The sequence below is a fragment of the Terrapene carolina genome, unplaced genomic scaffold (genome assembly GCF_002925995.2).
Source record: "Terrapene carolina triunguis isolate 2854851 unplaced genomic scaffold, T_m_triunguis-2.0 Scaffold1018, whole genome shotgun sequence".
NCBI lineage: Eukaryota > Metazoa > Chordata > Testudines > Emydidae > Terrapene > Terrapene triunguis.
Window position 1 is genome coordinate 302,692 of NW_020665369.1, and position 26,701 is coordinate 329,392.

The 26,701-nt window shown below is 46.5% G+C and overlaps 1 protein-coding gene across 1 annotated transcript in view; it reads right to left on the reverse strand.

Annotated features, from left to right (window-relative positions):
• The window catches only part of LOC112115910 (suppressor of cytokine signaling 1-like), a 31,037-nt gene extending 12,211 nt beyond the window's left edge, over nucleotides 1-18,826 (reverse strand). Inside the window, exon 1 of the mRNA XM_026661344.1 lies at nucleotides 18,522-18,826. The gene's annotated coding sequence lies outside the window, so the exon portion shown is untranslated. The remainder of the gene's footprint in view (nucleotides 1-18,521) is intronic.
• Nucleotides 18,827-26,701: the final 7,875 nt, after the last annotated feature.

Below are 26,701 nucleotides of genomic sequence, written 5' to 3' on the forward strand. Positions count from 1 at the left end.
TTTTTCTCAGACTGGACACCTTCCAGGCCTGGGCACAATTCTTTCCCCTGGTACAGCTTTTGTTCCAGCTTAGGTGTTATCTAGGGGCTTCTCCATGATGGCTCCTCTCCTCTCTCTGTTCTCTTCCACCCCTTTATATATCTTTTGCATAAGGCGGGAATCCTTTGTCCCTCTGGGTTTCCACCCCCCCTCACTGGAAAAGCACCAGGTTAAAGATGGATTCCAGTTCAGGTGACATGATCACATGTCACTGCAAGACTTCATTACTCACTTGCCAGCACACACATATACAGGGAGACTTGCAGGTAAACACAGTCATCTGCAGACAATGGTCCTTGTTAATGGGAGTCATCAAGATTCCAAACCATCATTAATGGCCCACACTTTACATAATTACAATAGGCCCTCAGAGTTACATTTTATATTTCTAGTTTTAGATACAAGAGTGGTACATTTATACAAATCAGATGATCATACTCAGTAGATTATGCACTTTGTAATGATACCTTACAAGAGACCTTTTGCACGGAGCATATCCCAGTTGCATTATATTCACTTATTGCCAAATTTTTATAAAACTATCCCAGTTACATTGTATTCACTTATATTTTTATAAAACCATGTAGACTGCACAACGTCACAGGGGGCACTTCCCTAAGACCTTGTCTACACTACAGAGTTTCATTATTTCTATTTAACTGGACTGCTTTGCAATGTTTATAGTCCACGCCATGAAATGCACCCATAGAAGGGAGGTGTATTTAGCTGATTTGTAGTTCTGCCACATGTCCGCACTAGTGCTACACAATCAGTGTAGCTGCAATGCTTCCTGGGTATCTATTCCGGAGTTCCCAGAGCAGCTCCAGGCTGAACTCTGGGCAATTCTGAAAGGCCCAAATATATTTGTGGGAGGAGGGGTCACACTCCCACAACCCACTGGGGAAATTCTCTGCTTCCCATGAGGTATCCCATAAGTCCCCTGGAGCACAGCAACCTATTACAAAGTATTTCATGCAATCTGGAGTCCAGTCAGAATGCTGAGCTTGCACTTTTGTATCAGCAGCAAAGGTTATAATTGGATTCCATAAAAGTGTATCATGAGTCATGTAAGATGGCGGCAGTGAGAGGGTGAGGAGTGTTCCAATAGAGAGCCCAAGAGTGAAGCTGTGTATACTTTAATGGTTACCACATGCTCCATCCACGTTAATGCTAATCTTATTTAAGCTGTTACCACAATACTGTAGTATCTCCTTTGTCCACACCAGCACTAACACAATTGAGACTCAATCAAGGTTGGTTCTAGGGGGGAACAAACAAACCTAGGCTGAATAGTACACAGAGAGGTTTGCATGTAAATGAAGGTGTTACTGTTATGCCAGCAATGCCCCTCTGCCATGTACATTGGCCAAACCGGACAGTCTCTACAAAAAAGAATAAATGGACACAAATCAGACGTCAAGAATTATAACATTCAAAAACCAGTTGGAGAACACTTCAGTCTCCCTGGCCACTCGATTACAGACCTAAAAGTCGCAATATTACAACAAAAAAACTTCAAAAACAGACTCCAACGAGAGACTGCTGAATTGGAATTAATTTGCAAATTGGACACCATTAAATTAGGCTTGAACAAAGACTGGGAGTGGATGGGCCATTACACAAAGTAAAACTATTTCCCCATGCTTATTCCGCCCCGCCCCGCCTCCCTACAGTTCCTCATATCTCCTTGTCAATTGCTGGAAATGGGCCATTTTCATTACCACTACAAACAGTTTTTTTTCTCTCCTGCTGATAAAAGCTCACCTTAACTGATCACTCTCCTTATAGTGTGTATAGTAACAGCCATTGTTTCATGTTCTCGGTGTATATATATATCTTCCTACTGTATTTTCCACTACTTGCATCCGATGAAGTAGGCTGTAGCCCACGAAAGCTTATGCTCAAATAAATTTGTTGGTCTCTAAGGTGCCACAAGTACTCCTGTTCTTTTTGTGATACAGACTAACACGGCTGCTACTCTGAAAGGGTTAACTAGAGTGACCAGGTGTCCCAATGTTATAGGGACAGTCCCGATTTTTGGGTCTTTTTCTTATATAGGTTCCTATTACCCCCCACCCCCTGTCCCGATTTTTCACACTTGCTGTCTGGTCACTCTAGTATTAACTGCCATTCATTTATTTAAGACAGTTGCAAAGTCTTAGGCCTGTCCTTTCTCTATCATTCACTCTGTGGATATAAACATAGGTTGATTCCAGAATGAGGCGATTTATTTATTGTTTGTTGATTAAGGCCATTATGATTGGCAAGTTACAGGGTATTTGGAAAAACTCAAAACTGAAATTGCATCTACGGACTGTACAAACCAGTCTTCAGCAAGGAAGCAAATGTATAGCTCTCCTTATATTGCAATCTAGTAACAGAAGCCACATGTAGAGAGAGTGGCATTTCCTGCTTCCATGCATTGTATATCAGCAGCAGAACAATCATGTACGGGGAACGAATCAATTCTACAGGCCTTGCAAAAGGATTGCTCTTATCAGAAAGCGTTTCATTAAGCTGCTTGGCTCTAGCAGCAACCGCCAGGTTCGTTACAGCCCTGCAACTGCAAAGTATCAGAGAGGCCATCGCTCTCCTAAAAGCCAAAACATGTTTTGCAAGAGCTGTAAGTGACCAGTTGCAGTTTAGTTACTACAAACCTGCTCTGGTTTGGTTGTCTAATTTAATTATCACTTGCCTTTCTGGCAAAAATAATTTCCTTTGGACTACTGAACTCTGGCCTACAGCTTGGAATTATTTTTCTCCCTCTTAAAAAATCAAACTGTTTTGCAGCAGCCATATTGGCTGATGCTAAGTTTAGGAGACTTTAACAGCTGCTATTTAGCCTACTCGAGCCTGACTAAAAAACTGAATTGTTGCTTGCCTTTCTGGCTAACATGCCTGCCTTTGCTGGTCGTTGGCCAGCTGTAGTATTGTCAAAATCATGATTTTATCTTGTGATGCAAGAAGCTCCAACCTTCACACAAATCTCAGCCCTGCCTGGAGGAAAACCCCTCTGACTGGCTGTCTTTCCCACCTCCTGGGGAAGAGCAGCTGGTAGAGCTGCTGCAGGAAGAAAATAGCTCTTCCCCCTCCTCTTGGGAGCACAGGGACGTTTTTGGGTGGAGGATGGGGCGGGGACGGGGGGGGGGGAAGCAGCTGACACCATTCTCACTGGAGAGAAGGGAGGAGAAGGAGGAAGCAGAAACAACCCAGAAGCTCAGGGTGGCTTGGCTCCCCCTCTCTCCATTGAAAAACGTGTCAGCTTCTTCCTCTTCCCATCTCCCTCTGCAACATCAGGCCTGGGAAGGTGGAGGGGGGGAAGAATAAGCCCTGGATCTGCCTCCGCCCCTCTCCCCCCCCCCCCCGGGATTCCATTGTAGCCTCCCCCCGCCCAGGCCTGGTAGCGGGGGTGAAGAGCCACTGGAGATGCAGGAGAAGCAGAGGTGCACTGAGGGGTAAGGGGCAGATGTGGGATGGGGTGGTTTGTCATTAATTGATGAGCTGGAGGATGGATAGATGCAGGGTGGGAGGGCACAGAATTAATTAACATTTTGGGGAGAAGTTGGCTGCCTCCTGATACAGAGTTGGCTGCCTCTCATAGCACGGCCCAAAACCACTTTATAAATCTGGAAGAGTTGCCAATTGTGTGTGTGTGTCTGTCATATTTACAGCCACCACAGACCAGATCAGAACACTAACAGACAACACACTCAGACTGAGTCTGAGGCATGTTCAGCAGTGCATTTTTCCTTGGTCTCATCCCATCCCCAGTGCAGTACTTTTATGAATAACATCATTTACGTCCATTCACCTGCCTTCTGACTGCCACACTCTCCTCAGACCCTTCTCCTTCCCTTTTCCCTGATGCAGCTCAATCCTCTTTGCTCCAACCCCACACAGGCACCGTCCCCATCTCACTGGGGCTCAGTTGCTGCTGTGCCAGGTTGACCAGAGAAATAACTTCTGGAGAAGTAACAGGCTGTCAGTGGTTGCAGCGTGGTGAGACAACTGGACCACTGATCAGAAAAAGGATATTGAGGGAATGGTGCTGAAGGTAACCAGTCATAACGGATAGTTTCAACTACCCGGGTACAAAACTGGTCAAGTGTTACAATGGGAAAGGTTTAGAGAAAATTTCTTCACACTGAAATGGTTGCTTCTTGGAACAGTTAGTCCTACAAGCACACAGGAAGAGAGGATATCCTTAACGTACTCCTAAGTAACCCACAGGAGTTGATTGAAGAGGAAACAATAGTTAGGCCCCTAAGTAACAGTGATCACAATATAATTAAGGTCAATATCCTCAAAGGAGGAATCGTATAAAAAATTGCATTGGCACACTAAGCATTAGAAAGGGGGATTCCTGCCCACCTGCCCTCTCCATGAAACGGAAGCTAGAAAAAAAGCCCTGAAAGTGAAAGTCACCACTGAGGTTACTTAAGCAACCCTAATACAGTCACAAAAGTATGCAATCCCCTAAACAAACAAGGAAGCAAGAAGGGAACCAAAATGGCTAAAAGGCAAGGTTCAAGAGGCCATTCAAGCCAAACAGGTATTATTTGTATTGTGGTAGCACCTAAGAGCCCCAGTCACTGATCAGGACCTCACAATGTTAGGCAATGTACTAAACATGCAACAAAAAGATGGCTTCTACCCGAATGTGCTCACAATGTAAGTAATCTTTAAGAAGATGGCATCTAACCCTAGTGAAGCAAATAAACTACAGAAGCCAATATGTACATTGAGGTTAGGGTGGCTATGATGAGGTTGGGTCAGCAAATAGCAAAGATGTATATAAAAACAAAAGTGTTTTCCATAGATCAGAAGCAGGAAACTTGTGAGAAAATACTAGACTACTAGTAAGTAAAAGGCACAATTAAGGAGAATAAGGACATTGCTGAAAAGCTAAATGCATCAGTCTTCACTATCAAGGATGTAAAAGAGATACCTCCCCCAGATCTATTATTTTCCAGTTATTAAGGTTAGGCACTATCAGACATTAAGGTATCAAGAGAGGAGATGCTGAGACAAACGGATAAAAAAAAAAACAAGTCATGAGGACCAGATTGTCTACACCCAAGGATTCTGAAGGAACTAGTGGAGGAACCAGCTGCAAACAAAAACAGGCAATCTCATTAAAATCAGCTATTCTAGCAAAGGATTGGAAGATAGCAAATATTATATTTTTTAAAAGGCACTACTACAGAAGAGTGAGCCTCATTTCAGTACCAGATAAATGTATTGAGAAATCTATTGCCATTCTGTCAACAAGATAGTGGATAAAGGAGAACCAGTTGACATAATTTACTTTAACTTTTATAAAATTTTGGTTGAAGTCCCTCACCAGAGGCTACTGGAGAAAATAAAGGAGTCATGGGGTGAGCGTTAAAGTATATCATTGCCGATTACAGATAGGCCAAGACAGAAAACAAAGAGTAGGAATAAGTGGTCAATTTGCAATATGGCAAAAGGTTAACAGCAGTTAGCCTCATGCCACAAGGTTCCATACTGTTTAATATATTTATTAATTATCTGGAAAAGCAGGTAAACAGTGAGGTGGCAAACAGTGCAGATGACAAAATTATTTAGGTTAGTTAAAACCATAGAAGAGAAGAACTTCAGAAGGATCAAGCAAAGCTAGGTAAATTGGTGACACAAGGTCAGATTAAATTCAGTGTTGATAAAATACAAGGTAATGCATGTTTGTAGGAAAACTTTGAACTACTCATACAACTTACAAGATTCTAAATTAATTGTACTAACTCAGGAAAGATCTGGACAACACTGTAGACATGGGATGGGCAAACTTTTGGGCCTGAGGGCCACATCTGGGTATGGAAATTGTATGGCAGGCCATGAATGCTCACAAAATTGGGGGTTGGGGTGCGGGAGAGGATGAAGGCTCCAGCTGGGGGTGTGGGCTCTGGGGTGGGGCCAGAAATGAGGAGTTCAGGGTGTGGGAGGAGGCTCCGGGCTGGGGCATGGGGTTGGGGTGGAGGGGTGGGAGGGTGAGGGCTCCGGCTGGGGATGCGGGCTCTGGGATGGGACTGGGGATGAGGGGTTGGGAGTGCAGGAAAGTGCTCTGGGCTGGGACCGAGGGGTTCGGAGGGCAGGAGGGGGATCAGGGCTGGGGCAGGGGGTTGGGGCGCTGGAAGGGGTCAGAGGTGCAGGCTCTGGACAGGCGGCTCTGTGCACTGCCCTGTCTGCAGGCGCCACCCTTGCAGCTCCCATTGGCTGTGGTTCCCGGCCAATGGGAGCTGCGGGGGTGGCACTTGGGGTGGGGGCAGCGTCCAGAGCCCCCTGGCTACCCCTACGCATAGGAGCCAGATGGGGGATATGCCGCTGCTTCCGGGAGCCCCAGCACAGGCGGAGCAGGGCAAGCCCCCAACCCCGCTCTCCGGTGGGAGCCTGAGGGCTGGATTAAAACGTCTGAAGGGCTGGATGGGGCTCCTGGGCCGTAGTTTGCCCACCCCTGCTGTAGACAGCTCAATGAAAAAAGCGTCTGCTTGATGTGCAGAGGTAATCAGAAAAGCAAACAAAAATGCTAGGATGCATAATAAATGGAATGGAAAATAAAAATGAGGACGTAATGATATTAAGAAAGTCAATAATATGCCCTCACCTCTCACCTGGAATACTATGTTCAGTTCTGGTAAAAAATGGATACAGAAGGGTGGAGGGGGTTTCAGAGACCGGGGATGAAGGGGCACAGAAAAACTTCCATAAGAAGAGGGACAGAAAAGACTAGCACTGTTTAGAAGAGATAGGTGAGAAGGGGCATGAAGGAAATATCAAGACAATGAAGGTATAAAGTCAATCAGACAGTTCTTTGTATACGCTCTCATAATACAACAAGAAGAGAACAGTCAATGAAGTTGAAAGGTAAACTTAAAATTGACAGAAGAACTGCTCTCCCCATGCATACTTTATTTTTGGCACAGTTCCCAACATTCTCATTTCTTCATTGCTTGTCCTGCACAAACTCTATTCAATACCCATCAGTCTGTGAAGACTTCATAAAGCACACCTCACTATACCAATCCATAAGGCCAATATGAGGGTAACAAATATTTTATTGGTCAGTTTATGCCCTGGTTTAATAGTATTTAGCTGTATGTAAGTTCAGAAGTTTTAAAATCAAGTGATTTTAAAGTAGAGCGGACTAGAGACTCCACAGTGAGTCATTTTTAAGTGTCACTTTTAAGCAACCATCACTTAAACATTCAAACTTCCCATAAGAATTCCAGTGTGCTCTGATAATGATCACAAACATACTTTTCCTGTGCAAAGTTAAGAAAGTGAATACAGGGCTTATAAAGGATCCCTTATGTCAATCTCAATTACGGAGCTGCTACTGAATAGCTCTATATCAATAACTTAGACTACTTTTCTTCATACTATCGCAAAAGAAAAGTTATGTACCATTCTACAGTGAATCAATTGTTACAAACAAAAACACAATCATACCTCTCCAACATTTTGAGGGGCAGCACTTACTTTGGTCCTGTTGTACATTACATTCCACACAAATCTTGTGTCCCATCACTTACTTTCAAAAGTTGCTTACAACAAAAATAAGCATGGCACAGATGTTATTAATGTCATTTACATTAAAAGGATAAATCCCACAGTACTTTCAGTTTCTTGCATTCATATATTTGTGTCCTCCTCACTTTGGTTCCTGGTCACCCGTTGTCTCCTGTATGTGGGCCTTGGAAGGCTGAGAAATATGCACAAAATTACTAGATAAGTGACTTAGTACAAAGCTGGAGCTAGAACACTGTTCCTTTAGTGCCAAAAACACAGACTTCTACCATTTGAGAATAAGGGAAAAATCTCTGTTACACTGATGAATAGGAGAACCATTACTGCTCTCTCCAAAAGTGTAAGAGCACACATACACACTATGGCCCAGTCCTGCAACTGGATCCTCAAGGGCAGATCCATGCACCCGTGTTGAACCCCACTGACTTCAGTGAGACTCCATGCACGTGGAAGCATCCCCCTATGCAGTTCAAACTGCAAGAACAATTACAATTAAATATAATTTGAGTACGTTTGCTTAATTATAATCTATTTTCTTCAACTATAGGTGGGACATAAGTTTTCAATATAATTTAATTATGGGGAAAGTATGACAGAGTAGTAACAAGCTGTTTTTGAGCTAGGGAATCACAAAGTGTTGGACAATTCAAAATTTGAGATCAGGTTTGCAGAAAAGCCTTCAGAGTAAACCTGGTAATTTTTGATCTAACCCAATTTTGCTAACAAAAATTCTAGGGGAGCTAATACAAAGGTAACGGAACCTGGTTGCAACCTTAACCATGGAAAGTTGATCCTCTATATAGTACATTACATATGTTTATGAGTATGAGAGAGCATAAGAGAACTGTTCGGGGGAGGGCAGGAAGGGGGAACACAGAAAATGAGCGTTACCAAAATACCTTGAGAGTAGTTCTTGGAAATGTGCAGTCTGCAAATTTGTATCAGACTTCATTTCCTGTGAAGTGCACACTGACTTTTTCATCTCTCCACCAAAGGAAAGGAAAATGAACACGCTTTAAAGGGGCTGCTGTGCACTCTCCAAAGACAACACAGCAAATGTTGCCATTAAATGAAATGCAAGCAAATTTTGCCATTAAATAACACACACAAAAATTGACATCTTTTGCTCATTTAAGCTAGTTTACAAGAACTGAACTATTATGATTCTGATACAGAACAACTGGATATAACCTAAGATTCAAAGTAGTATTGATTATACCTTTTTAAACCTTTCCCTTCTGGAGACTTGGGTTCAAATCCTGAGTTTGGTCATGGATGTAAATGAGTTTGAAAGGTCTCATCTTGGTCATTTTTGGACACTTATTCACAATACAAAATAAACAGGGACCAGTTGTGCCAGACATCTTTGCTTTAAGAAAGGCCCAAAACTGAATTAATAGATGGGTCTGATCAGAAATAAGGCAGAATCATACAAATGTAGGGCTGGAAGGGAGCTCGAGAGATAATCTAGTCCAGCCCCCACACCAAGGCTGGGGCAAGTAAACCGTCCTAGACCATCCCTGACAGCTGTTTGTCTAATCTGTGCTTAAATACCTCCAATTACAGGGATTCCACATCCTCCCTTGATTCCAGTTCTAACAATAAGGATAGTTAAGCAAGTTTTTCCTAACATCTAACCTAAATTTCTTTTGTTGCAAATGAAGCAGATTACTTCTTATCCTACCTTTCATGGACATGAAGAACAATTGACCACCATCCTCGACAACACTCTGCAACCACGTTAAGGGCTGTTATCAGGTCCCCCTGGGGTCTTCTTTCTCAAGACCAAACATACTGACTTTTTTTTTATCTTTGCTCATAGGTCAGATTTTCGAAACCTTTTATCATTTTTGTTGCTCTCCTCTGGACTCTTTCCAGTTTGTCCACATCTTTCTTAAAGGATCATGATCAAAACTGGACACACACTCCACCTGTGACCTCATCGGTGCTGAATAGAGCAGAACAATTGCCACCCGTATCTTACATATGACACTCCTGTTAATACACCCCAGAATCATATTAGCCATTTTTGCACCTGCATCACATTGTGGATCATGTTCAATTTGTGATCCACTATAACCCCTAGTCCTCTGCAGCAGTACTACCACCTAGCCAGTTATTCCCCATTTTGTAGTTGTGTATTTTATTTTTTCTGTCCAAGTGTGGTACCTTCAACTTGTTCCACTTGTTAATTTCAGACCAATTCTCTAATTCAGCGGTTCTCAAACTATGGGTCAGGACCCCACAGTGGGTCAGGTCCCTGTTTTAATGGGGTCACCAAGGCTGGCTTAGACTTGCTGGGGCCCGGGGCTGAAGCCTGAACTCCACCGTGTGGGGCCAAAGCTGATGCCCAAGGGCTTCAGCCCTGGGCAGCAAGGCTCAGGTTACAGGCCTCCCGCCCGGGGCTGAAGACCTTGGGATTTGGATTTGGCCCCCACTGCCTGCAGCGGTGGGGCTTGAGTGGGTCAGGCTTCGGTCCTCCTTCCTGGAGTCGTGTAGTAATTTTTGTTGTCAGAAGGGACTTGCGGTGCAATGAAGTTTGATAACCCCTGCTCTAATTTGTCACGGTCATTTTGAATTCTAATCTGTCCTCCAAAGTGCTTGGTGTCATCTGCAAATTTTATAAGCATACTTTCCATTCCATTATCCAAGTAATTAATGAAAACATTGAAAAGTACCAGACCCAAGACTGACTCCCGTGGGACCACACTAGATATGCCCTCCCAGTTCAACAGTGAACCACTGATAACTACTATTTGAGTATGGTCTTTCAACCATTTGTGTACCCACCTTATAGTACTTTCATCTAGACCCAGTCTCATAAGCAAACTAGGGCAATATCATGTGGGACTGTGTCAAAAGCCTTACTAAAATCAAGATACATCATGTCTACTGCTTCCTCACTATCCACTAGGCCAGTAACCCCATCAAAGGAGGAAATGAGGTTGGTTTGGCATGATTTGTTCTTGACTATTGGCTATTATTTATCACCCTATTATCTTCTAAGGCTCAGATTTTTTAAGACATTTAGGCATTGCAACACCTATCTGATTTAGGAGCCTAAATATCATTTTAAAAGGGACGTAGGCACTTAAATCCCAATGACAGTTGAAATCCTTTTTGAAAATTAGATTTAGGCTCCTAAATCAGTTAGGCGTTGCAATGCTGAATACAACAATGCCTAAATACCTTTAAAAATCTGGGCCTAGGTGCTTACAAGTTGATTGGTTAATAATTTGTTCCATTATATTTCCAGGTATCAAAGTTAGGCTGACTGGTCTATAATTCCTTAGGTCCTCTAAGGCCTGGTCCCCACTAAGCCCCCACTTCGGACTAAGGTACGCAAATTTAGCTACGTTAATAACGTAGCTGAATTCGAAGTACCTTAGTCCGAACTTACCGCGGGTCCAGACGCTGCAGGAAGGCTCCCCCGTCGATGCCGCGTACTCCTCTCGCCGAACTGGAGTACCAGCGTCGACGGCGAGCACTTCCGGGATCGATCCGGGATCCATTTATCGCGTCTAAACCAGACGCGATAAATCGATCCCAGAACATCGATTGCCTGCCGCCGGACCCTCCGGTAAGTGTAGACGTACCCTTAGTTCCCTTTTTTAAAGATCGGTACTATGTTTGCCCTTCTCCCTTCTCTGGGACCTTCCCTGTCCTCCCTGAATTCTCAAAGATAATTGCTAATGGTTCCGAGATTGCTTCAGCAAGGTCCTTAAGTACCCTAGCATGAATTTCATCAGGCCCTGCTGACTTGAATACATCTAACTTATCTAAATATTCTTTAACCTGTTCTTTTCCTATTCTGGCTTGTGTTCCTTCCCCCTTGTTAATATTAATTGTGCTAAGCATCTGGTCACAATCAGGGCCGGCTCTAGAATTTTTGCCGCCCAAGGCAAAAACAATTTTGGCCGCCCCCCCCCCCCCCGCCCCTTCCCCCAGGCTCTCAAGCCTGGGAGGGAGGGGGAGCAGCGGCGCGCGAAACGGCCGCTCGGGATCTCCCCTGCCCTCCCAGATTTGAGAGCCTGGGAGGGAGGGGGACACTCCGAGGCCCCCCCCCGCCCGCGCCCAACTCCGCCCCTTCCCCCAGGCTCTCAAGTCTGAGAGGGAGGGGGAGCAGCGGCGCGCGAAACGGCTGCTCGGGATCTCCCCCGCCCTCCCAGATTTGAGAGCCTGGGAGGGAGGGGGACACTCCGAGCGGCCGTGGCGCTCTCAAGCCTGGGAGGGAGGAGGAGCAGCAGCGCGCGAAACGGCTGTTTCGGCGCCGCGGCCGCTCGGGATCTCCCCCTCCCTCCCAGGCAGCAGCAGCGGAGATGAGCTAGGGCGGCCCGCAGCACATTTTTAGGGGCGGCATTCTGGCGCCGGCCATGCCGCCCCTAAAAATGTGCCGCCCCAAGCACCAGTTTGTTTGGCTGGTGCCTAGAGCCGGCCCTGGTCACAATTAACCTTTTTAGTGAAAACTGAAGCAAAATAGGAATTAAATACCTCAGTCTTCTTGATGTCATGAGTTATTAGCTCTTCTTCCCTGCTAACTAGTGGACTTAGGACAGGTCTACACTACAAACTTGCATCGACGCAGCTGCTGTAGCACTCCTGGTGAAGACACTTTAAGCCGACAAGAGAGAGCTCTTCCGTTGGATTAATAAGTCCACCTCCGTGAAAGGCGGTAGCTTCTTCCACTGAGACACGCTGTCTACATGGGAGGGTTAAGGTCAGTATACCTATCGCTCAGGGGTGTGGATTTTTCACATCCCTGAGCAACATAGTTATACTGAAGTGTGTAGTGTAGACCTGGCCTTAACCTTTCCTTTGTCTTTCTTTCACTCCTAATGTATTTGTAGAACCTCTTCTGAATATCCTTTATGTCCCTTGCTAGGTATAACTCGGTTTGTTCCTTAGGTCTGGTCTACACTACAGGGTTAGGTCGACATAAGTTGCCTTGCATCAACCTAGCTGTGGAAATGTCTTCACATAAATTTGGCTCCCACCGACATAATCACCTCTCTGCACTGATTTAGTAACACCATCTTCCCAAGTGGCGTAGAGTCATGATAGATGTAATTAGGTCGATGCTGTGTCAGTGTAGACACTGCGCTGCTTACATCAACTGTTACTGGCTTTCAGGAGCTATCCCACAATGCCCCACACTGACAATACAATCAACACAAGTGCTCCTGGTGAGGACACACACCGCTGACAGAAGGAGCCAAGCGTGCACACACACAAGCGATTTAATAACTGTGGTAGGTGTATGCTGATGTAAGTTAAATCGACATAATTTTGTAGTGTAGACATGGCCTTAGTCTTTCCAATTTTGTCTCAACATGCTTGTGCTATTCTTTTGAACTCATCCGTAGCAATCTGTCCGTGTTTCTACTTTTTGTAGGATACATTTTTGATTTCCAGGCAATTAAAGAGTTCCTGATGGAGCCATATTGGCTTCTTACTATTCTTCCTGTCTTTCCTTTGCATTGAGATAATTTGCTGTAGTGCCTTTAATATTTCCTCCTTGAGACACTGCCAATTCTCCTTTACTCCTTAGTAGTACAGTAGTAGCAATAGTAGGGATGCTGCATGTCAGCAGTGATGTACATGGGCAGATTGGTAATAGGAACCAATATTCTAGCTTTAACTTATGCCTTTAGTCACATGCATTCATGTATCAAATGAATATATAATTTCAGCATGGTCTTGTAAGTAAATATTCATTTATAAAAATACTTCTTATACAGCAGAAGTGTCTAACATCTGATATTTATGTGGCCAGCATGACATATTCAGATTCCACACAATCTAAGCTTTCATTTAAAAAAATACATTTCCAGCCCTCATGGTTTACAAACACTAACCAAGTGTAACTGAAGCAAAGCTGTCTGTTAAGTCTGCAGAGCTCCGGAAATAATGGTTGACAAAATGTGACCTCCTTAATTAATCCAACTGAGGTGATGATCTTGGAGTCTAATGATTACATTTAATATCAGCAATATCTATTTTATTGCTAACCAAGATGAGATGGGAATGGGTGAGAAAAAAGAATGGGTGAGAGTGGTAGTGGGGGGAACTGGGAGTTACTGGTGGGAAAGAAATGCAGATAGAAGAAAGATGGAGACACACAGAGAAAGAAAAATGGAAAAGGAGAGAAACATAGGGCAGAAATAGTGGCATAAAGGTGGGAATATTTTCTGAGAGTAATATTGCAGCCACATTCAGTATCAATGAGATAACTAACATTTCAGTTACAAGCTATATTCTACCTTAGATCTTTGTGCAAATATCCCATTGACACCTGCAAGAAATTCCCAGTGGATTAAGGATGGTCCATACTCCTACATGTAGGCTCCAATCCATAATTTAGAAACAGAATTTGGCCCTCTCCAAAAATGAGTTTGACAACTCTGTTACAGAAGCAGAGATATGTACATTTGGAGGTTTGCATGAGATCAACTTTTTTTTTGGTGGGGACAGAGGCGCGGTTGTTCTTTCATGTCTGCTTTTCAAGACACAAAGGTTCAATAGTTGTGACATAGGCTTCTGTGCCTTGGGAGAAGGCTGCAGTTTATGCATTGCTTTTAGTACAGCCTAAAATTACTCCTGAGGGAATTCTGCACCACTGCATGTGTGCAGAATTCATGTCCCCTGCAGATTTCTTTGCTTCCCAGCAGAAAAATGACTTTCTGACAGGGAAGCTGCAAGAGCAGTCACACACTACTCCCTAGCAGCGCAGGTACATCACTTCAGGCACCTGAAGCAGCCGGTGGAGAGGTAAATCATCACAGGGCTGGGGACAACCCAGCCAATGGCTCCTACCCTGAGCTGGGATCAACTGCTAGTCATGGCTGGGCTGGAGGCAGGAGAGGATAGGACTTCCTCTTCCCCTTCAAGGAATAGCTGGGGCTGTGTCAGACTCACCCCCAGAAACCTCCCCCAGGAAGTTCAGCACCCTCCCATGCTTCCTGCCCCCATCGCTCCTCAGCTGTGGGGCAAGGGGTCACTGTATGAGGAGCTGCTCCCCCATTCATCCAACCCCCGTGCATCTGGACCTCCCATACTCAGACACTCCCGCTAAGCCTAACCCCGTACACCCAGAAACCCCCTAACCCTCCATACCCAAATCCCACCCCACTGAACCTCAACTCCTGCATCTGGAGCCCACCTGCACTCAGCCCCCTGCCTCTGGACCCCCACCCCTGCACCCAGACCACTCCCCACTGAGCTCCCCGCACTCAAACCCCCACCCTGATGCCCCACCCTCTGCACCACCCTGAATCCCCACATCCAGACCCCCACACCACTGACTCCCAACTAGCTGCATCCAGACCCCCACCCCATCAAGCCCCACTCCCCCAGCACCCAGACCACCCCCATTGACCCCCCCATGCCCAGACCCCTCTGCTGAGCCCCAACCACCTTCACCTGGAAGCCTCTGCAGAGTCCCATTGCCCCTGCACCTGGAACCCCCCCAATGAGCCTCTGTGCATCCAGATCCTCCCACACCTACACCCCCCACTGAGCTGCCTGCACCCAGATTTTCCCACACAGAATCCTCTCACCCCCACACCTGGATCCCCCCACCCTGAGTTCCTCCACACTTGGATCCTGCCTGGTTGAGCCTGCCTGTCCCACACCTGGTGCACCTGGCGCAGAGGGGCAGGGCCCCAGGATGTTTCTGGGGCAGGTCCAGGCCTTGTGTCAGGGTCGGGTGCAGCCTCACTCAGGTGTCCCAGGGCTGCGGGGGGAGAAAGGGGGGCTCAGAGTGATCTCCCACCTTCGTGCAGCCAGTGGCCTATGCTCCCCACTGCCATGCTGGATCCTCTACATTTATTTATTCACATATAAAACTTGCAGAATTTTAAAATATTGTGCACAGAATTTTTAGGCGCAGACTTTTTAATTTTTTGGTGCAGAATGCCCTCAGGAGTATTACATGAAAGATTGCATATATATTCAAATCAACAATATTTAAGGTCAGTTATGGATGAGCCAGGTTATATAATCATATCGCTAGCACAGCGACGAGCAACATAAAAATGAATCAGTGCCTATTGATCTGGAGAAGGCCAAAACAATACTTAAAAATCATTCCTGAAGCCAAATATCCAATTGATGAAGACAATTAACAAAACCAGAAACACTTATAAACACAGTTTGGCTTCATCCACAATGGCTAGCCCAGGGGTCGGCAACGTTTGGCACGCAGCTCGCCAGGGTAAACACCCTGTCGGGCCGTCCCAGGCCAATGGGGGCGGCGGGAAGCCGCGGCCAGCACATCCCTCGCCCGCGCCGCTTCTCGATGCCCCCATTGGCCCAGGATGGCGAACCGCGGCGAGTGGGGGCCGCGATTGGCCGAACCTGCAGTGTCAGCAGGTAAATAAACTGGCCCGGCCCGCCAGGGTACTTACCCTGGCGAGCTGCGTGCCAAACGTTGCCGACCCCTGGGCTAGCCAAATCTTATTTGAACTTAGTTCAACCCAGACCAAGTTTATACTTTAATGTTTGCCCCACAAAACATTTAACATACATGCTTAACTTTAAAAATACATATAGTCCCTTTGACCTCAAAAAGATTAAACATGCTTAAAGCATGCGTGCTAAGTGTTTCCAGGATCCAGGCTACAGCCAGAATTGTTTTGGTAATGTAGACAGGACTGTGTCCTCTCTTCTGACAGACTGGCATTAAAGGGGAAGTGTCAGAAAACTGTAGTTATATTTGATCTCATCACATCTCAGGAGCTAAACAGGGTTGGACATGGTCAATATGTGATTAGGTTTTCCTTTAAATTCCCCAGAGTGCTGCAAGGAGTGAAACTGGCGATGCAATAAATTATGCTGTTCCCTTTAAATTAGTAATGAACTAATAATCCCAGAATGGTAGTGGGCTGAATTGGCAACCATAAAAATTCAAAAATCACAAGTCAAACACCCTCCAAAAATCACGAGACTGACTTTTAAATCATGAGTTTTTATTTATAAAAAATAATAAATGTTGGATTCTTTTCATTTGTCTTCAGAGTGCATCCAGGTCCTGTTTTCAAGCTTTTCTTTGAACCAGGACTTTTTTATTTATGTATTTATTTTTAGATAAAAGCTGAGATTCTCAAGTCTGAGTTCTTGGAAGCATTTGATTAAGTAAAAAATAAATATAGTGAAATTCACAATAAAAGTGCAAGGAGGGTGACAATAGAGTAAGGAACCCGGTATTGCTTGTAAGTGCCACTCTTCATAAAACTATAGAGACAAGGTATTGGTTATGACACCTTTTTGCAAGTGTAGGGATGTCATCATCAGCCCTGGTGTTCTAAGCAAATTCCAATTTAAAATTACAATCTGCCTTTATATAGGAAGAATTTACAGTTGGCAAATTATTCAAGTCCTACAACATTGTGTACTGTTGTATTACACTTGCCATTCCAGAGGTGAATGCACCTCCGTGCCAACAAAAATGATCCTGCTATTTAAAATTTGTAAAGTTGGTAAAATATTTTATATTCTTTGGATGAAAGAAGCCAATTCTCAATATTTTATTTCTGAGTCTTCTGATATTTGATATTTTTCTTATAGCCACAGCTCCTGCATTTGAATGATTTTCTCGGTTTTCTTTTTTCTTAATTAAATTTCTAGCCCTTGTGGTTCTGGAGGAAGCTTGAAAATGTGACCTGATTATTATTATTATTAAATGTGCCCATTATTGTTTGAAAAATCTCATTATTTTTAGAGGTCTGACTCATGATTTCTTGAATGCTTGGTGTTGGCAATGCTGTTATACCAATTATTCAGGTTCTCTACCAACCCACACCAAAAAACACGCATTAATTGAAGCATTTTCTAATTTTCAAATCTAGTTCCAATCCACAAATTCACACCAATTTTAAATATCTTTAGTTTACAATAAAATCAACTGCTGCTTTACTGAGAAACAAAAAATAAACCAACCCAAAATCAGTAGCCACCTATAGTAGCAGTAACAGTAGCAGCACCTACCACCTGTGTTCTAGCCATGTAGCAACAAACAAGAGGACTCTCCAAGTGAGCTAACAAAACTGACAGCTAGAATTTGGGACAGAGCAAGTGGTGACATAAAATAATAAAACAGCTTTTAAGAAGCTGCCTTTATCTTCCCCTTTCTTATTTTTTTTTTTTTTTTTTTTAAAGAAAATTCAGTGCTGGTTAAAGATGACGGATTGGTTTCTTGTGTCTCCACCAGCGCTGGTACCTTCAGACCAAAGCTGCAGCATCAGGATGGTTGAGTGGCTGTAGCTGGCATTGCCAGTGCCTGTGCTAACTTGCTCTCCAGGGCTGCCCATCTAACAACTAGCGCTAAATTGTTTCAGCAGAGAACCTGGGGGGAAGCCCATTGTGTGGCATCCATCTTTTGCCAGGTTGGCGACCTCAGTGACTCAAGCCTGTTTGAATCAAGAAGGGATAACAGCAGAGAGCACATCTTTCCCGGGGAAGAAGGGGGGAACCTTTCCACTTTCCAGGTTGCCGCAGTCCAGATGGACTCAAAGGAGCGAACCTCTGATGACTAGCCCCGGATGCTGATCCGGCCGCGGAGGCTAGGACCTGCCAGCGATCTACGCTCTTTGTGACTAGCTACTTCGGACACCGTCCGCTGCGGCGTGGGGCTCTGCTCCTAGATGGATTTGCAGGCTGGAGAAGGAGTTTCGTTTGCTGGGGGATCAAGGCAGGAGGCGGTTGCTAACTGACTTTAACTTTAGGACAATCGGTGCAACTTTCCAGGCGGAGAAGCAGCACTGGACCCTGGAGTTCGGCCAAGAGTTTGTCTCGCCACCCCAAGGAGCCGGGTTTCCTCCACAATCTCCCGCTAACTCAATGAAGCGCCCACCTCCCCAAACTCCTCTCTCCTCCCCCTCTCGAAGAGAACCCCCCTTCGAGCCACTTGAAAGTAACAAAGGAGGCTTTGCGTTACTTACTGGAGGCGGGGGCCAGCCCGTGCACTTGGGCCAGGGATGCACGCCAAATCCTCCTGCTGGCTCGCCCGGGCCGGGAGGAGGGATGGGGGCTAGGGCACTTCGGGTTTGCAAACAAGGGAAGAAGATGCTCTCTCCAGGACAAGAGGCGGAGGGGGCCCGGCCCTCTCTCCCGCCCCCGTTTCCTAAGTAGGTCCCAAATAGTTGCCCAGGTGCAAAAGTGCGGCTGGAAACCCCCCCAAGGAGCACCTCAGAGCCGAGCCCTTCTAGCAAAGTTGCTCTGAGCGCAGAGGGGAGAGAGCCAGGAACGCGTGGCTGAGTCACGGGAAGGCGGCGGCGGCAGCTGCTTGGCGCGTCCCGCCTGCTGGGGGGGGGCAGAGCGAGACTCCCAACAGCTGCAGCAGCCTCCCAGGGCTGCCGGCCGGCGCGCGCCAGCCTCCCCCGCACGCGCGCCTGCCTCGGGTACCGGCAGCTGGGTCGCGCGCCTGCAGCGCCTGGCGCGCAGCCCTTCGCTTTCGTTGGTTCCAAGGAGGCCGCGCGCACTAAGGGACCGCCGGCAAGTGCCAGCCCCGCTCACAAACGAAAAAGCCCCCCTGCGCTGGGGAGAGGGGAACCCCTTTCCGCTCTGCTGCCCGCCCGCGGCAAGCAGCACGGCCGCAGCGGGGGAAAGGCAGGAGCGAGGGGGGGGCTGCGGGGTGACTGACCCCTGCCCTTCCTGCTCAGTGGGGTGAGCCAGGGCTCGCTGCAGAGGCCAAGCCCTGCACAGACGCTGGCCCCGCTGCTAGGATCGCAGACAGTAATCCCCCCTCCAGAGTCTCCTAGGAGGGGGCCAATTTAGATGCCACCTGCGGTGGCCGGGAGCCCAGCACCATCCAGCCATCCTCCTTTCACCGAGACCCAGCTATCCTACAGCATTTAACCGCGGGGCAATTAGTGGGTCCCTTGTGGTTGCAGGCAGTGGGGGCTCAGGAGCACACAGACAGAGGGAATGGTGACCCCTGACCACCTCATGCTTGGTAGCCCGGCATGCTGATCCCAGGCCTGCTCTACACCCAAACTTGGGCTGACCTACGCCATTGCTCAGGGCTGCGGAACATGTCACACCCTCAGCACCGTAGTTCGGTCGACCCAACCCCCGCAGCCAGGTGGATGGAAGAATTATTCCATCAGCCCTGCTATGGCCTGTCGAGGGGGTGGATTTAGTATAGCGATGAAAAAACCGCATCTGTCGCTGTAGTAAGCATCTACACTGCGGCCCTACAGCTGTGCCACTGTATTGCTTTTAGTGTAGACATACCGCAGCTCAACAAAGGACACTCTCTGCCCTCTATCTCAACAGTGTCCATGCAAAGGATCCTGTGCGGTGATACAGATGTATGATTTTGAATATAACACTGTGGGGTAGTGCCAATAAACTTTGCCCTCTATTTTGCATAGTTATTTCAGTTAAATATTGGTGGCCCCCTACACACAGAGCTGCTGTGATATCAGCTCTACTTGAGCATTGGCCTGCTAAACCCAGGGTTGTGAGTTCAATCCTTGAGGGGGCCATTTAGGGATCTGGGGCAAAAATCTGTCTGGGGATTGGTCCTGCTTTGAGCAGGGGGTTGGACTAGATGACCTCCTGAGGTCCCTTCCAACCCTGATATTCTATGATACTTGTTGCCTTTCCAGAAAGAAAATGAGGGCAAACTATACCAGGCACAATGGTGGGTTTGGGGAGAGGCTGTCCCTTCATTTCTCTTTCATCACCATCATGGCAAATCCCAGAGGGATGTGGCCTCCTTTTGTGCCCTGTGCCATCCCCCTCCCCCATTGGTCTCTAGCTATGTCCTTAAGGTGGTCTGGATTGCTATTCAGTTTATGTCCATGACTTGTAAACGTATTGCACCCCTGAACATCTGGTGTCCACATGAGTCAGTCTCCTGCATGTTGGTGGCAAATGTAGGAGTGGAACCTGGAACGTTTGAGTGTTGTCTTAAAGAGCTAATGCTGTTCTCATCAACTGATTGAAAAGCCTGAACATTGAGACCTTTGCTTTATCTGAAGTGCACTAGCCAGGAAGCAGTGAAAAGAGTGGGGAAAAAACCCACAAATATTTTATGACATTAAACATAAACAGCATACCATGTGATTCATTTCATAAATGTATAATCCTCAAAAATAAAAAGGCACATGTTATTTCTATCTCAGCAAGGATGAAATAGTGTGCTGAACACCAGCCATTAGCAGTTTAAGATGACTGCACCTTAAGAAGTTCTCATCTTTTTCATGTGAATTTTATTTGTCTGCGCAAATAGGAGAGACTTGCTTGTCATAGTTTTCTCTGCATTCTTGGATGGTATCTTCAGAAAGTTGGGCACGGTATTCTGTGCTTTCCAAATGCAAAATTGAAGAGTGGTCAAGAGGAGAGTTTTTCCTCTGTGGATAGTTGTAGCCATTACTTGGTGATTTCTCAGATTATACTAGCCACCCTGCATTAACGTTAATGATGATTCTTCTAATTCTTCCTTTAAGTTTTCCTCTATTTCTTTACTTGCAACATCTAGCAGTGAATCTCACTTTCTTACCACTACTGCAGCTCACTCATTCTAGCGCTGAGCTTACCACCACATAAAAGCTGCAACTGGGACACCCTGCAGCAGCCTACCTCGTAAGCAATAAAGGCCCATCAGACATATCACATCTGTGTTCTGACTCCATTTGCTCCACACATTTTGAAAAACTGGCCATAATCTACAAGGACCATAATGTGTTGGGGTCTGAGTACCTCAGAGATTACCTCATTATATGCTCTCCAGTGGGATGCTACAGCTGGAGGGACCCAGAATAAGACTCTCAGTTGTAGGGGACAGAGCATTCTTAGCACTGGATCCACTGTTATGGAACCCCTTTCTTGTCACAGGAGAGTTGACTGAGACCAAGCCTGACTGTCCAGACTGAAATGTAAGATTCACTTTTAAAGTATTCCCCAAGTAATAATTTACTTAAAAAAAAAGAAAAAGAGGGACACTAACCAAACAACACTCCCTGAAACCAGGAGACCATGTTAGAGACGTGTGCTTTTTACAGAACTCTTTTCAGTGCTTAGGTACCAAGGTGAAAGGCACCTTGGAAATAAAATAGATAAGCAGACAGGCCCTTGTCTCCGCCATGTGTGACCCCTTTTAACTCCAGCCCAACACTGCACCTCTGGAGAACGCACATGCATCCTGAGAGGAAGGTATTCTGGGATGTTCAGGGTAGCGATGAAAACCTGCTAATGCAAAAGGGTTAGTTCAACAAAAACTGGGCCTGCATCATCATTTATTTGCAATAATAAAATAGCTTCTCCAAGACACCAGATCAAGAACATACCATTCCATTGCATGCTGCAGGTTTGGGGGATTAATTCCCCCTATCCCTGAAACATTCTAAAATACAATACAAGAAAAATATATCCTCCCCAGGAGATTCCTTAGGTCTTAGGTCCAAAGGGTTTTATCTGAAATCAAACTGCTGATTGCAATAGCTCTAAATGCACTGTGTTTTTGGCTGAGCAAAGTGAGGTCCTACATTCAAGTTGCATAGAGACCTGGGCATGTGGGGGAAGGGTGGAATGGGGGTCACAGAGCCCCTGACGTGTGGTAAAGGGAGAAATGGGGTGGAAGTGGGGAATAGGGAGGCACACAGAGGTGAATAAAGGGAACCTGGGGGTCATAGGAGAAGAAATGGGGAAGCAATGGGGGAAATGGGAGGCACACAGAGCCCCGGCCACAGAGAAGGGAAAATGTGGGACAATGGAATGGATGCAGGGGGATGTGGGGAATACACAGAGCCTCTGGCATGTGGCAGAAGGGAACATGGAGGAATAGGGGGGCACAGAGAACCGCTGCCATGGGGGAGGGGAATGAGGAGTTGCAGGGAGTCACTGAAATAGACAGGGATGGAAGAGTGGCACAGGCAGCTTGCAGGAGGTGGAATGGAGGGATACAAGGAGCCCCTGGTGAATGCAATGAGCTCGGCCTATCCAAACTAGGAAATGTAAGACTGCCCCCCACAAACCCCAGTGTGAAGAAGACAGCTTAGGTCCTTTTTCCAGTAAGATACCCTCCCCTACAGGGTCCCCTCTCTAATGCTGCCTTGCACAACCTCCTTTGAGGGATGCTCACAGTTCAAAGAATGAAGCATCAGGAAAACAAGAAGATAAATCTTGGGGCTGCAAGCAAATTGAGGCTGAATTAGTTCTACTCTTGCAGGAAACGCTGGCACATTTCATTGGCCCCTTTCAGTGAAGCTGCAGCCTGGCCCCACCCCTCCCACTCCGGGAGTAGGTCACTTCTCAGTAACAAAAAGAGACATGCTTTCCAGGAAAGTGAACGCTGCTTGCATGCCGCCCACAGTGCAGTGACCCAGGGAGGGACGCAAGAAACATGTTGTGCACTTCCATTCTCACACTGCAAGCATTGGGCAAGAGGCTGATTCTGTCTATGAATGTAAGACAGTGCTGAACAGCATCATAGGGCAACCAGGATCACTTACAAAGTGGGTTAGGAAAAAGGAGAAATGTTAAGGGGCTGTACAACAGGTAATGGGGGAGGCTGCTCTTCTAAAGGCTCCCACATGGCAAGCACTACCAATTCACCTCACTTCTGTCCTGCAATAACCCCTGCTAGTCCACTCTTCGCGCTAGTCCCAGCACACAGCTCTGCCAAGGCACCTCAACACTTTCCTAGAGCACCCCCCTGCTTTTCCAGTCTGGGCCCCATGCATGTATATGGGGCTCCTTTAATGGATCTCAGTCCTGATCTGTAACACCCCCTTTCATATGGAATGGCAGACAGTGAGGACTTGTCTTCACTGAAGGGTGAGCTCGAAGTAGAACTCACGTGTTGCCCCTAACCGGACTCCCATCCACACACACATTGTCTAGCTCGAGTTAAATGCAGTAGCGTAGCTGGGGGGGATGCAGGGGAAGCAGCTGCTTCCCCTCAGCACATTTTCCAAAAGCGGTGGCTTAGTTAGGGGTTACCATGGCGCCAGCGGGCGGGGCCCATGCTCCGCTCTGAAGCTTGGCCTACCGGGCCGGTGCTGGGCTCCTGCAGGCAAGGGGGGGCAGCACGGGGGGAGAAGCCATGGGGGGGGTGGCAGGGCCAGAGGAGCCATGGGGGGGCCATGGGGGGGCCACGGGGGCGGCACGGCACGGCCGGAGGAGCCATAGGGGGGGTCGCAGCCGGAGGAGCAGGTGGGGGGGGACGCAGCATAGCAGCCCGCAGCGCGACCGGAGGAGACATGGGGCGGGGGGCGGCGTGGCCGGAGGAGCGAGGGTGGCCTCAGGCGAGGAAGGGGAAGAAGACAGGCGAATGGAAGCTGGCGGCTCTCGCTGCTCCGGGGTGCGTGAGGGGAAGTGGGCGGGCCCCGGGGAAGAACAGAGGCGTGCAGGGATGTCAGCCTAGGGGCGGCCGGCGCTCAGCCTGGAGCGCAGAGACTCCCCCAAACTGCCCTGCTGCTCAAGGGGCTCGGACCTGCTAGGAGCTGCGTTCCCGGCCAGCCATGAGGGGTCAGAACCCCTGAGCAGAGCCGGGCTCTGTAACCCCGATCCAGGCTGTAACCCCCTCTGTTCCCTGCACACACACGGGGCTGGAACTGTGGGGGGGCTGCCGCACCCCAGGCTTGAAGGGGGGGCACAGCATGGCCACAGCGTGGCCGGAGGAGCCATGGGGGGGGCAGCACGGCCGGGAGGGTGTGGGGGCGGCACGGCACGGCCAGAGGAGCCATGAGGGGGGGCGCGATGTGGCGTGGCCGGAGGAGGAGCCAAGGGGGGGGCACCTTTTTAATGTTTGCTCCCCCTGCTCTTAGAACCTGGCTACGCCACTGGTTAAATGGTGCTTTAAACTCAAACTAGCTGGCTTGCCAGGGGATATATTTTGAAGCTCAAGTGTTCCTGACACCCAAACTAGTGATGCAGTAGTAGGACTCAGACAATCTGTGCTGCTAATCCAATTGCTCTGTGCTGCCGGGTGTTATTTTGCACCATGGTCATTCTCAAGATAGGGTAACTTGAGTGTGGGTAACTCGAGCTGACTCTGCGGTGAAGACATAACCTGAGAGAGCTACCAAAGTGGGTACTGACTGGAGCTGTGTACATCTTGTGGACTGCAGTTCACATGAATTTCAATGAATAGATTTTCTTGTGTGAACTGGATTATCTAAGCCTCACACCCCTCATCAGACAGTCACCCAGGAATCAATGCCCCTTTTAGAGATATAGTTTTAAACAAGAGAGGATTAAAATCTGTGGGGAGGTTCTCAGTCCTATGTTACACAGGTCAGATAAATGATCTGGTCCCTTCTGGCCTGGGAATCTATGTGGTCTTCCATTTAAGGACTTTTACATGACATACAGACACAGTCACTCAGAGGAGTGCTAAGCAAGTCTAATCAGGGCCTTTTATATAATGTGACATAATTCCTCATTTTTGAAATATAGTCACATGATTTTTTTTAAATGAAAGTTTAGATTCTGGAGCACAGTTAAGTCTCTTTCCCTGTTAATTGCAAAAAAATGAAGCTAAAATGATCTAGTGATATATGTCTGAGTTTGCAAACAGCCTGAAACACTAGCTCAGAAATGTTAACTGCTCCAGCTCCTTAAACAAGCTGTTAATTCTAAAACCTAGTGATGACTATTTAAATGTCAATATTGTTAACTATTTCACTGCTGATCGTTTTAGCAGAAATGTCAGACTAATATGTTTAGTTGTTGTTACTGGAGGTAGTGACAGATATTTGGGGAGGGCACAGTGTGACACCCTGAGGTTTTTTTTATTATTATTTATACTGGGGCCAGGCAGGCTCCCAGACAACCACAAAACAAAGGAGGCACAAAGCTGGCATAAAGCCACCTTTGCCTCCACCTTCATTGCTGTGCTGAGTGGAGCTTGGTTAGAATGCAAAATTGGGGCCTTATTTTTTTGTGTTAAGTTCCAGACTGAATTAGACCCAAAGTGCTTTACACAAAGAGCATCATGCAGCCCTAATAATTCTCCCAGAAGAATCACAGAAGAAAACCACCAAAAAACTCACAAGGTGCATTTTATATTTATTAATGTATCTTAACCCAAATTAATTAACAAAATATACTAAAGGAAAATGGTGTCACCAAAATGTTCTTACATGTTAAAGACTATATAAAACCAGGTAATTCCACTCTTCCCTAACTGCTTCTGTTCTACAGCAACATTTCTGAAAACTGTTTCTACACTTTGGTTTATGCTAAAATAGCTGGTTGATAGAGGGAAACAAAATATGGGGACAGGCACTAGAGTTTCTTAAGTGGCAGACAAAGGAATTGCATGCAGGCTTCAAAAAATATTCACAAGTTTTAAGTGGAATACAGTACAGATCAGTTTTCCATGCGAGTTGCATAGGCATTATACACCATAAGTATATAGCAATAAGCCTACCATCACACTCAATCTTCAACATGAAGTAAATAGATTGACTTCAGCACAAGCCAAATTTGCTATTTTTATAACTCAAACATACCGGAAATCGGGGGAGAGAGCAGGGAAAATTCTCGCACACAGATTAAAAGTGAGAGGTCAAAGGTTCCGAATAGTATCAATCAAATCAGAACAAGGGCAGGTTATTACTAACCACAAAGAGCTCAATGATCAGTTTTTGAAATTCTACCAGGCTCTTTACAATAATGATTTACCACCTGACCCAGAAGAACTGAATAATTTTGTTAAAACTCTTAACCTCCCACAAATCTCAGAAGAGCAGCAGGCCAGTCTGGCCTTTCCCTTGCAATCAGAGGGAATAATCAAGGCCATGGAGAAAATGAGTCCAGGCAAGACGCTGAGCCCTGATGGCCTATTGATAGACTTCAATCAAAGTCTCAAAGAAATTCTGGTCCCTAAGCTGTTCTACATTTACAAAGATGCCTTAAAGAAATGGATGTTACCTCCAATTATGAGGGAAGCCTTAAATTACTGTGCTACTTAAACTGGGTAAGGATGCATAAAAGTCTAATAGCTACAGACTGAACTCTTTAGTCAATACTGATATAAAAACATTTTCAAAAATATTGGCTCAGAGGCTTGAAAAGGTAACAAGTTTTATGGTTCACCCCAGTCAACAGGGCCGGTGCAAGTAAGTTTCGCGCCCTAGGCGAAACTTCCACCTTGCGCCCCCCCCCC